The 12,903-nt window shown below is 44.7% G+C and overlaps 1 protein-coding gene across 1 annotated transcript in view; it reads left to right on the top strand.

Annotated features, from left to right (window-relative positions):
- The window catches only part of LOC147846851 (uncharacterized), a 707,546-nt gene that overhangs the window by 131,906 nt on the left and 562,737 nt on the right, over positions 1-12,903 (top strand). The window lies entirely within an intron of this gene.

The raw sequence follows: 12,903 nt of genomic DNA, 5'->3' as shown, positions 1-12,903 counted from the left end.
TTGCTAACTTTTGAGTACTGTATCACTGCCTGCCTGGCAGTGTCTGACTGTTGTGGTGACATAGCCTGTGCCCCTAATACTTCCTGGCTTTAGCACACTAAGGTGAAATTGCATGTCAGCCAGATGTGTCTACAAGCTGACAAGATGCTCCAGTAACATTTGAGCTCCAAAGAGCAAGTTTCTTGAAACCAAGTGGTCAAATATCAAATAATAGGTCAAGTAGGGAAGAGCAGAGTGGGAGCTCTTAGAAAGGCAGGCTCTAGCAATGAGCTTGACAGGCAAGGACGGGGTGGCGGGCGTTGGTTAAACACGTGACTGAGCAAAGTGGTTTTCTGTTGGGCATTGTCAAAAGTTTGTAGCTTATTGCCTAAAACCCCTCCCTAAACCCATCATGCCATTTTAGTAATGACATTCATGCTTAACAAATAATAATTACACTAATTTCATTACATATAACTCTTATACATATCAACTAACTTATTTTTCAACTGTTTAAATGTATTATTTTGCTTTAAAATCTTGTTCAGTAGTAGTAACACATTTTTGTACCTCATGTTAAGGGCTTTAAAGATTATTATTTACAGCATGAAATGTGTACAGTATTAGCAAGCTGTTTCAAATGGCCTAGATTCCACTAAACCAGAGTGTAGTACATTCTACGACATCAAAAGCGTTCAAATGCAATTTAACTAAAGCGGTTCAAACTGTAGTTTTGCCAAACAACAAAAATGGAAATAAACATGTCATAGCCAAATATGTGGGAGAGTGCTGCTATTATGTGGTTTAAATTGTATTGAGATACGGGGAAGTTAAGTGTTAATGTTAATCAAGTGCAATTTGTTTTGTATTTAACATATGTGAATTGTCCCTCATTTGTTCACGTGTCCTTCTATAGTGCGTCAGTAGTATGTAACGTCATGTTGTATTTCGGAAAATAGAGTAGTGTTAGAAGAATGTGCTCGTGTCTCTTGATGTTATTTAAAGAAAATACATGCAGAACATAACATAACTGGTGACGAGGAAGGTTCGTACCATGCTAAGTTACTTGCAAGTGTTAAAGACATAGATGTTCATGGCGCGATTTCCTCGCTCGACCGCGTTTTTCTCCGTGAGAGAGGAACACAGCGAATGCACTGCGACTAGGTAAAGCTCCGCGACGAGCTGAACTGGACTTCTTCGCTAAAACGAAAGTGAAAGACATAAAAGACCCAGACAGTGGACTAAGAGGAGAGAGAAATCATTGAGAGCTGATGAACAGAATAACAAAAGGAGTGGCGTGAGTAAAACAAAATGGCTGGATTAATTGGCAGCATTGGACCATTTGATGAATCTATTGAACAGTGGAGTTCATATACTGAGCGGTTTGACTACTTTGTGCTGGCAAACGAAATCACAGATGCAGATGAGATTTAATCTGCTTCAGAGTTTAACACAGCCAGACAAACCAGGCAATAAATCCTATCAGGAAATAGTAAATTTACTCAAAGAACACTATTCTCCTAAACCACTTATTATCATGGAGAGATTTCGTTTTCACAAAAGAAATCAGCAAGAGGGAGAATCTATTCTCAGTTTGTGGCAGTGATAAAATTATTATCTAAACAATGTGAGTTTGGCCAATAATTGAGTGACAACATACGTGACAGGCTTGTCTGTGGTCTCCGAAGAGAGGCTATTCAAAAGCGACTACTAACGGAGGGCAGCCTAACATTACAGAAGGCCGTAGAGATTAGTACGTCAATGGAAATGGCTACAAAACAGGCACAACAGCTGAGCGCATCTGCCCAGGTACGCAAAGTTTATTCAGACAAAAGAAACAAGTCAAACACAGAAAATGCATGTTACAGATGCAGAAAAATGGATGGGTCACTTCGGTTATGCAGAGACTTTAAAGTGACTGTAAATCCAGTTCTGTTCCCTAAACAGAACCCTCTTCCGCGTATTAAGGATCATTTTTGTGGTCTTGCTGGAGGCCAGCCATTCAGCAAAATAGATTTGTGCCATGTGGACCCAAACTCTCAAGATATTTCACTGCTATGCAGATGATACTCAATTATATATTTCAACTAAACCTGACGAGACGTCTGAACTGTCTAAACTAACTGAGTGTATCAAAGACATTAAATACTGGATGACCAACAATTTTCTTCTCTTAAACTCAGACAAAACAGAATTAATACTTATTATTATTAATTATTAAATCTTGTACACAGCAGATCTCGCAACTCAATCTACAATTAGAGGGATAAAAAGTTACTACTAAAAGACTACTATAAAAGATCTGGGTGTCATATTAGACAGCAATCTAACTTTTGAAAATCATATATCCCATGTCACAAAAACTGCCTTCTTTCATCTGAGAAATATCGCTAAATTACGAAATATGCTGTCCATCTCTGATGCAGAAAAGCTAGTCCATGCTTTTATGACTTCGAGGCTGGATTACTGTAATGCTCTATTTGCTGGCTGCCCAGCATCCTCTGGGGTGATAGCGTTCCGGCACTACGCCGGATTTCCGGCGTACTGTGGCTGCGGGGAAAAAAAAAATCAGGTTCACGGATATTGATCTGTCATTTCTCTAGATTCACAGAATTCACTCACTGCTGAAAGCGCCGGATTGGTTTTTATTAAGTGCCATTTTGTGTGCTCGTGAATCATCTTTTGAGTGTAGACGCCATGTAAATAAAAGATTAATTGTGTAATTTAGAGAGCTTTATAAATTATAACGAATCTTTGTGAGATCTCTATGAACTAAGATTAGTGATGCTTTTTAGTGATAATAAGAGGAGCGTGCTTTGCACTTTCCAGGCTATAATTGTCACGTTCAACAAAAATAAGAGTCAAAATAGGATCCAATAGCAAGTAAAAATAAGGTTTATTTGACCAAGTCAAAATAAACAAACAAGGAAGTGACAGGCTAGGAGGACGACGAACACAGGGCAGGAACAGACAGGAAAACAGGGTCCAGAAATATCTCCTCAGGGGCCTGAGCACAGATAACACACATGAGAACAGATGTAACGAACTGACAAAGAGACATAGAAACGTCGCCCTCATATAGGGCTAATAATGAGCCTCAGCTGGTGAGTAATCAGCCCCGCTGAGTGTCGTCATGTCACGTGAGCATAACAAATACACATGGACAACCAAAACAAAACAAACCCACGTGATCAAACATACACTCCGGAAAAGCGCACAAACCTGCAACCGTGACATTACCCCTCTCCTAAGAGCACCTCCTGGTGCTCCCAGAAGAGCTTACCTGGCGATTGTAATCATCAATAAGAGAGTGATCCAGTATGTCTTTTGCAGGAACCCAACTCCTCTCCTCCGCACCATAACCTTCCCAGTCCACCAAGTACTGAAATCCTCGCCCCCTCCGTCTCGAGTCCAGAATACGCTTAACCGAATAAACGGTCTCCCCATCTACGAGACGCGGCGGGGGGGGAACCGGTGTGGGCGGGTTAATTGCCGTATGAAAAACGGGCTTTAATTTGGAAACATGGAACACGGGATGAATTCTCCTGTACGCTGGAGGAAGTTTAAGGCGGACTGCCACCGGACTAATGATCTTGATGACAGTGAATGGGCCAATGAATTTAGGTGCAAGTTTATTACATACGGAACGCAAAGGAATATTCTTAGTTGAAAGCCACACTTTTTGACCGACGACGTAAACGGGAGGCTTCGACCGGTGGCGATCGGCTTTAGCCTTAGTGCGCGCACCCACTTGGAGGAGGGTCTGTCTGGCCCTGCTCCAAGTGCGTCGACACCTCTGGACAAAGGCGTGGGCGGAGGGGACCGCGATTTCGGATTCCAGACTGGGAAAAGCTGGTGGCTGGTAACCTAAACTACACTGAAACGGAGAGAGGCCCGTAGCCGACACTGGTAATGAATTGTGTGCGTACTCCACCCATGGGAGCTGCTGACTCCAAGAGGAGGGATTTTGGGAAACCAAACAACGTAACATGCGCTCGAGATCTTGATTGGCCCTCTCTGTTTGTCCGTTACTCTGAGGATGAAAACCAGAAGAAAGACTTACAGTCGCTCCCAATAAACGACAAAATTCTCTCCAAAATTTAGAGACAAACTGGGGCCCCCTGTCAGAAACCACGTCCGTCGGGAGGCCATGAATGCGAAAGACGTGATTAACGACAGCATCCGCTGTCTCTCTGGCTGACGGTAATTTGGGCAGAGGAATGAAATGAGTAGCCTTCGAGAATCGGTCCACTACGGTCAAAACAGCCGTATTGCCACTGGATGGCGGGAGACCAGTGACAAAATCTAGCGAAATGTGCGACCAGGGTCTCGAAGGCACTGACAGCAGCTGAAGGAGTCCAGCGGGAGGGTGATTAGAAGTCTTAGAAACAGCACAAACAGAACAGGCCAAAACAAACTCGCGTATGTCCCGTGCCATAGCTGGCCACCAAAATCGCTGTTTAACCAAAAATAAGGTACGACTCACCCCCGGATGACAAGCCACTTTGGAGGAATGTCCCCACCGAATGACGTCAGACCGAATCTCCTCCGGCACAAACAAACGACTGGGTGGGCATCCGGCCGGGGGCGTTACCCCATCCAGGGCTGTGCGGACCCTGCTCTCGATCTCCCAAGTCACCGCAGAAATACAAATGCTCTGGGGAACTATGGACTCAGGAGACGGATTGCGCTCGGAAGAATCAAAAAGACGGGATAACGCGTCGGGTTTGGTGTTTTTGGAACCCGGCCGATAAGAGATGGTAAAGTCAAAACGTCCGAAGAATAATGCCCACCGAGCCTGCCTGGAGTTAAGTCGTTTGGCAGACCTGATGTATTCGAGGTTCTTATGATCGGTCCAAACGATAAAGGGAACCCCCGAACCCTCCAACCAGTGACGCCATTCCTCCAATGCGAGTTTGACAGCCAACAACTCCCGATTACCAATGTCGTAATTACGTTCTGCGGGAGATAATCGATGTGAGAAAAACGCGCACGGATGAATTCTGTCATCCGAGGCGGCGCGCTGGGACAGGATAGCGCCCACCCCCACCTCTGACGCGTCAACCTCCACCACAAACTGCCGGGCCGGATCAGGTGTCACCAGAATGGGGGCTGAAACAAAACAGCCTTTCAGTTTAGTGAATGCAGCCTGTGCTACACTCGACCACCTGAAGGCAGTCTTGGCGGAGGTCAAGGACGTCAGAGGAGCGGCGAGCTGGCTGAAATTGCGAATAAAACGCCGGTAAAAATTAGCGAAGCCCAGAAATCTCTGCAGGGCCTTACGAGACTCCGGAATTGGCCAATTTACCACAGCCTGAATCTTCTCTGGATCCATGCGCACCCCCTCGACTGACACAATGTGTCCTAAAAAGGGAACAGACTGTGCATGGAACACGCATTTCTCCGCCTTGACAAAAAGCCCATTCTCTAGCAGCCGCTGAAGCACTCGCCTGACGTGCTGCACATGTTCCTGGAGAGAACGAGAAAAAATCAGAATGTCATCCAGGTAGACATAAATAAACTGATCTATCATGTCTCGCAACACGTCATTTACGAGTGCTTGGAAGACCGCAGGAGCATTAGAAAGCCCGAACGGAAGAACACAATATTCAAAATGCCCCCTGGGGGTCAAAAACGCAGTCTTCCACTCATGACCCTGCTTCATGCGAACCAAATGATATGCGTTACGGAGATCTAATTTCGTGAAAAACGAAGCCCCCTGCAGACGCTCGAACTCTGAAGACATCAACGGCAAAGGATACGTATTCTTCACCGTGATGCTGTTCAGCCCTCGATAGTCTATGCAGGGTCTAAGAGAGCCATCCTTCTTTTTCACGAAAAAGAACCCCGCCCCCGCCGGTGAAGAAGAGGGCCGTATGATCTTGGCCGCTAGAGAATCAGAAATATATTTCTCCATGGCCTCCCTCTCAGGAATAGAAAGAGAGTATAACTTGCCTTTAGGCGGAGACGTACCTGGCAATAAGTCTATTGCACAGTCATAGGGACGGTGAGGAGGCAGAGAAGCAGCTCGAGACTTACTGAACACTCTCTTCAGGTCGAGGTACTCACTGGGCACGTTTGACAGGTCCATGCGCTCCTCCTGAAACACAGAACAAGAAACAGCAGAACGAGCAGACGAAAGACAAGACTCATGACATTTCTCACTCCACGAGAATATAGAATTAAGGCCCCAATTAATGTGGGGTTTATGCAGAATCAACCAAGGATGACCTAAAACCACCGGTGAGTTGGAACAGTCTGTTAAAAAAAATGAAATGTGTTCAACATGATTTCCAGACGTAAGTAGTTTTATGGGTTTGGTGGAGTGGGTGATAGTGGGAAGGGAAAGTCCACTGAGTGCGCGTACTGCAATAGGTTGTGATAGTGCTATAACCGGAAGTTTGAAACTGAAAGCAAAACTAGAGTCAATGAAGTTTCCTTCCGCTCCGGAATCGACGAGCGCCTGTGTGTTATGAGTTCCGGAGCCCCATGATAAAGAGACGGGCAGTAAAGTAGCAGACGTAGAGGATTTGTCCATATTAATTTCACCCATCAGTAACCTCTTACCTACTGATGGGTGTTGTCTTTTACGGGACAGGAAGCCACCCGATGCCCCGCCCCACCACAGTAGAGGCAGAGTCCCTCCGATCTCCGTCGGCGCTTCTCCTGCACGGACAAGCGGGATCTACCCACCTGCATGGGTTCCGGGTCAACGCTTACCACTTCCGGTGTCGCAGCCAGGGCCGGAAAGTCAGGAACGAGCTCCGAAAACCCGCCTTGCTGCAGACGACTCTCTCGACGGCGCAGTCTAGTGTCAACCCGGATGGCTAAGTCGACTAGTCCGTCAAGAGTTTTGGGAAGGTCCAACGAATATATCTCGTCCTGAAGCCGGTCAGATAATCCGTGCAAAAACATGTCCCATTGCGCCTCTGCGTTCCAGCCGCATTCAGCGGCTAAGGTCCGGAACTCTATTGAGTACTCCGCCACGCTGCGATTCCCCTGGCGGAGTTCAGCAAGAACTCGCGCAGCCTCTCTCCCGGAGGCGGCTCGATCAAAGACCTTCTTTAACTCTTTGGAGAACAGGTCGAAGGTAGCACAGCATGGTAGCTTTTGTTCCCATGCTGTAGTTCCCCATTGGGCCGCCTTGCCTGAAAGAAGCGTGATGACAAACGCTACCTTGGAACTTTCAGTGGCAAACAATGATGGTTGCAGCGTAATATAAAGGGAACACTTGGACAAAAAGGATCGACACAAGAGGGGCTCCCCAGAGTAGCAGGTCGGGGGTGGAAGGCGCGGTTCAACAGAGCGACCAACAACCGCAGGCGCTGGTGGTGTCACCTCCGGAGTCGATGCCGAGTCAGCCTGTGCAGCTCCAGTGATCAACTGTTGGACTTGGGAGGTAAGCAGCGACACTTGGCCGACCAGAGCCTGGATCGCCTGTGACGTGTTGGCCAAAGCCTTATCCTGACGGGCTATCCTGGCGTTGCTGTGCGAGACGAACTCGGAGATTTGGGATGCACTCGCTGGATCCATAATGAGGTCAGTTCGTTCTGTCACGTTCAACAAAAATAAGAGTCAAAATAGGATCCAATAGCAAGTAAAAATAAGGTTTATTTGACCAAGTCAAAATAAACAAACAAGGAAGTGACAGGCTAGGAGGACGACGAACACAGGGCAGGAACAGACAGGAAAACAGGGTCCAGAAATATCTCCTCAGGGGCCTGAGCACAGATAACACACATGAGAACAGATGTAACGAACTGACAAAGAGACATAGAAATGTCGCCCTGATATAGGGCTAATAATGAGCCTCAGCTGGTGAGTAATCAGCCCCGCTGAGTGTCGTCATGTCACGTGAGCATAACAAATACACATGGACAACCAAAACAAAACAAACCCACGTGATCAAACATACACTCCGGAAAAGCGCACAAACCTGCAACCGTGACAATAATCCATTCAGAATTTGTATGAAACTTTCGTTTTCGGCACATATACGCTGATATGTTTTTGGGAATGACATCTGCATATTTACGCTGGGTTTATTCTTGAAATAACGGTGAAGCAATAGACGGGACAAAAATATATTTCCCCCTTCTCCTTAAACAACTTAGTGTTTCAGCTATGAAATAGTTCAGTTTTGTATGTAGCCTAATGGCAAATTGTTTATATTTAGTTTCGTTTTTTTATTCAGCTTATTTAGAAAAATGTTTGGAGCATTTTTTATTCGTTAAAAATAAGTTTTTTTTTTTAACAAACAGCGCCCAGCGGAAGACCATCATTGTCTGTTTGATCAGTTTGCCTTCTCAGATCATCACGACTTGCCTAAAATAAAAGATATAAAACAGTTCAAGTATAAAACAATGGTAGCTTAAACGTTAAAGAATGTGTGCTATTAGGCGCATAGTTTGCTTATGAAAAGCTTGCAGGACATCGAGGCGCCAGAGCAATCACTTGCATTTTTTCAGTGGGAGCAATTTAAAGTTATCCGTCATTTTTGCTCACAAAGTACGAGTAATACATCAAAAAACGTTACAGCGTTTTTATAAAATAAAGAAAACCAAAATTACGCGCTTTCTGTCGTCTGGTTTTTGAACAGGAGCACTTAACAAAATAAAGCAAAATGTATATGCCTCACAGACATAATAAATATATTTATAGAAAGCTTTAAATTATTACTTAACGAAATAAAACAAATCGAAAGCAAAAAAACTCCTTCATGTAATCCGTAAAGATGAATTTCTCTCTAAAGGCGAGTCCAAGAGGAGATTGCCAGTCAGGATCTTTGCGACACTGACTCAGAATAAGTTTATTAATAAATAAATAAGATATGTCCTTACTCTTTCCTCGACACATTCATTGTTATTTGTTTTTGCCGGTGCTTGGGGCGAGTTTTAGCTTATTGTGTGCGCTTGAACGCAGATTCCCAGTAGCAGTTTTAACATGGAGTGACACGACATCTGACGTACAGATGACACTGGCACATGCCACTGAGTGTAGTGACACTTCCGGTGGCACGTCCGGTTTTCCACTGTCATGTGTCACTCGCTAGTGGCATGTGTACAGTGGCGTAGCGGACGGGCCCGCAGGGCAGCCCCACGTGATTAGGGGACCACTCGTCGTCGCGATTTTCAATAAACTCTTGGGAACAACTGTGGTCGGAACCAAAGTTCACAGGTCTGTGTTCTCTGAACACCTCTCAAGCGGTGGACTACTTCATTCTGATTGCTTGCCGCCAATGTTGCCAACTTAGCGACTTTGTCACTAGATTTAGCGACTTTTCAGACCCCCCTAGCGACAAATCTAGCGACTTTTTTGTGTGTTATTGGAGATTTTTTTTTTACTGTCATTTGTCCATACTGTACCGTCCCTACTCTTCTCAACGAGCTGCGTGTGATGTCGGCGGCCCCTCCCCTGCCTCACAGCACTGACAGGCAGCCCAGTCAGTCCGCGTACAGCAGCCTCTCCCACCTGCAGCCCGAGAGCAGATCACCCCTCTGCGTACCGACGACAAATGATTTAGCACAGGCAGTGTGAAGGTATTTCCCTTGTACAGTCTAACCGATCTACTTCTACTTTATTTTAACAATTTAATTGGACCGTTTATTCTTTTCTTGTTCACAATCTCAGATATTTTAGTGACAGTTTTTGAACTTGTCTGAGTTTATTACATATGAGAGATTACTGCACATTCACTACATATCTATAATGACATACTTTATTCAAACAGCAATAAATTTAGTTAAATAAACATGCTTAAATAAAGTGTAGTGCAATTATAAATACCCCTTTATTAACCATAGGCTGTTAAACAGAAACGGTAAAACGTGATGACGTAAGTGATATGCAAATTGACGTATGACGTATTCCCCGCTTCATCAGGGGGCCCCGTCAGCGGTCCCTGCAGGGGGGCCTCCGCATTTTGCGCTACGCCACTGCATGTGTAGTGACCTGTGTAAGAATCAGCTCTTTGGTTTAAATCATGTTTAAACTTTGGGGATTCGAATCAAAGATTCGAACATGATTCACATAGAATTATTTAAAGCTTACACTTAACTTTAGTATTTGTCCAGCAAATAGAACGTTTAGTGTAAAGCAATTCTGTATTATATTATTACGTGGCCAACAATAACAATATAAAAACAGTATCTAATTATTTAATGAGCAAGGTAGCAGAATCTAAAGCTGAGGCATTAACTTATAAAGCACACAACACACCAACACAGATCTTAAAACGAAACAAAAGTTTATTGCTACTCTGTAACACAAAGTACTAATCTATGTAAAACAAACAAATGCACATACATACACACACGCACAAGCAGTTTGAGGAGAGTTTTGGCTGAGTGGATTTAACTTCTAGCCTTTGCTAAGTTCTTAGCATTGCAACCTGAGAGAAACCATAAAAGCAGAGAATTTTGCTATTCTTTACTACTTAAACATAATTCACACCAGATTCAGTAATGGGTAGAAACCTTGTTTGTGCTACTTGCGTTCTAATGTAATTTTGGTTTCCTCGACTGGTCCAAAGGGAAATCCCGGCGAAGCTGATTGGTCAGCGTAGCAACTTCAGTGACGTGATGGAATTCCCTTGTCGGTGAAGAGGGGTTTCTTAGTCGGTTGCTAGGGATACGGATGTTGGACAAGGCGGCGTTCGAAGTCCTTCCTGGGTTCCTGTAGTTATGATGAGTTTCAGAGTTTGGATGTGTTGACCCGATGGCTTGTTGTTGAAGTGGTTGCACAAGCAGATCGGGGGTCGAGCCGGCAGCAAGTGAAGGTCGCGGTCTGCTCCGTGATGTAACGAGGCTTCCGGCGAGGCGATGTAACGGCCACAGCACGAGAAGAGCGACGTCCGGGCAGCGACGGCGGTGACGACTGGCAAAGATGACCGGCAAAAGACGACGATGAAATTCCTTTGTTCAATGTTTTATAGGCTTTGGTAGAGGCTGGGTCTACACAATAATTGTCCAATCAGAGAAGGTGCAGGGTGGAGTTACACCCCAATTCCGCCCTCTAGAAGGCCGGGTTAGCAAATTGTGTCGGTGCTGCTTTGATAGCATAGTTGTTAAAATAAAGTCTCATAACATGGACACCTTTCATAATATGGTTTCTTCATATAAACCAATGCATTTGAAACTTTTCTAGCTTTCAATCAATACCAAACATGAAGTATTTCATAAACATTCTGTAGATTTCATTTGTCACTGAGGGCTATTACTCAAGAACTATCTATAACAGTTTTGTTAAACACATGGAACATGTACACACAAAAACCTACAGAAACATAAAGCAAACATACATTACTCAAATAAACACAGTTTTACTGTATGTCCATTAAACTTTGGAAGCGTTTCTGATCGCTTCTGTGTCTGCCTGAGAATGTGTATTCCTTGCAGATGCCAAAGGACACGCGAACCAAAAGGTACTTCTCAAAAACCGGTTTGGTGGGTTTTTGATTGTAGAGCCTCTTATTGTTTTAAGGTGTAAAGTTAATTAACACGCAACTGTGATGTTGACTGGATAGTCATCCTGTGGATTGCCTTTTGCTGGGTGCCTGTGGATTGCTTTGAAAATGAAATCAAAGCTCAGACATGTAGGCACCAACCAATCTTTTAAGGATAACATGGTCTGTGGCTTGTTCGGTTCTGGAACGATCCGTTGACTCACAACATTTCCCCCATTTGGATGGTGATGTTCCTGGCATGAACATCGGCAGACACTGGAACAAGAGGCATAGGTAGAGAGAGAACAGAAACACAAGACACAAACCACATTTCCATTCCATAGACTGAGTTCTGGTGTAGGTTTTAGCTTAAATTGTTCGGGTTAAGAACACAAGGTGTAGTGTAACATTGCCTGAAATAATTCAAATTTAGTTATTTAGCTAGTTTACTTTATTGCGAGTATGGAGTGGCGCTAGCTTCAACTTAAATAAGCAATAATTCTGCAGCAATTGACACTAATTTGGGAGAAGGAGTCAATTCTACTTTTAGGCCCTGTGCATGAATTTGCAGGAGTTCCCTGTAGAGGGGACTGGAACTGCAAATTAGTTAGGGAGAGAGAGAGAAAGGAAATGAAGAGGCACAGTGATGCAACAAAACAAGGTAGGTTAAAAACCAGCAAAACAGTGTTGCAAATGTGGAGTGGATCCTCTCTACTAGAAGTTGTTCTAGCAGTGCTGGAGAGGAGAAAGTATTAGTGTTGTGTTTAACTAGGTGTTTCCCTAGAATGTCAAAGGTTATGTTAGTGTGAAGAGGGTAGAACAGTTGATCTGTGTCAAGTTGTGGTCCTCCCCCATTTGTTGTTCAATGATGGAGCAGTCAAATTTTCATCCAGTAACGGAGGTAGCGGAGTTTGGCATGGGTCAGGAAGGGTTTCAGGACTGAACTGAGGTTTGTCGGAGGAGTGGCAGACGACCCGAACGGCACTTTTGGGAGCCTGAGGGCTTTCACCTGCAAGTGTTTGTTGGTTCAGGTGGTTGTTGCTTCTCCGCTCGGCAACTAGTCAGGCTGAATCTGCTTTTTCCTTTTCCCGTTTCCTGTCCTCTTCTATGCATTTGAGAAACTCTTTCATCATCAATTTTACCAGTTCTTGAGGGTTAAATCCCGGTGGGGCATTTTCCTCTTGCTGGGATTGAGTCTGAGCGTTGTCAGGGTGGAAGTTTTTGGAATCCTTCGTTGACTCCTTGGACTTGATGATCCAGGGTTTTGATGTCTTCCCTTAGATGGTGACCAGCTTTTGTTTGACCCCCATTGGTTTCTTTCCCGGTGGTGTTCAGGTGAGCGTCGTTGTCCATGAGGTCCATGCCAGTGACTGTTCCTTTGTTTAGGTCTTGTGTCATCGTAGGAGTTCCGTTGTCTATTGGACGAAGACGCATTCCACGCTGGGGATGGTGGTCTCACGCTGTTTGAGCGTTGGGCACCC

Source organism: Danio rerio, chromosome 1 (genome assembly GCF_052040795.2).
Source record: "Danio rerio strain M-AB ecotype USA chromosome 1, GRCz13ab, whole genome shotgun sequence".
NCBI lineage: Eukaryota > Metazoa > Chordata > Actinopteri > Cypriniformes > Danionidae > Danio > Danio rerio.
Note: the sequence above shows the minus strand (reverse complement) of the source record. Positions and strands in the feature narration are given on the sequence as shown.